This window comes from Penaeus monodon, chromosome 28, assembly GCF_015228065.2.
Source record: "Penaeus monodon isolate SGIC_2016 chromosome 28, NSTDA_Pmon_1, whole genome shotgun sequence".
Lineage (NCBI taxonomy): Eukaryota > Metazoa > Arthropoda > Malacostraca > Decapoda > Penaeidae > Penaeus > Penaeus monodon.
In genome coordinates this window covers 35621832-35622038 of record NC_051413.1, presented here as the reverse complement: position 1 = coordinate 35622038, position 207 = coordinate 35621832, and positions in this window count along the sequence as shown.

Sequence of the window (207 nt, the reverse complement as noted above, 5' to 3'; positions counted from 1 at the left end):
CCCGCAAGCTGTTCCTGCGTGTGCCTCTGCATTCGCGCGTCCGAAAATGTTAATCGAGTCCCAGTACTCTTTGTGTTTCCGTCGAAGCGGCAGTTCTTGGCCGGCCTTGGCTGCGCCAGAGAACTGCGTGTGTCACGAAGTCCTAAATACTTCACTGCTTATGTCAGCGCGGAGAGCCATGCCCGCCTAAGTGCCCGATTACCTGAC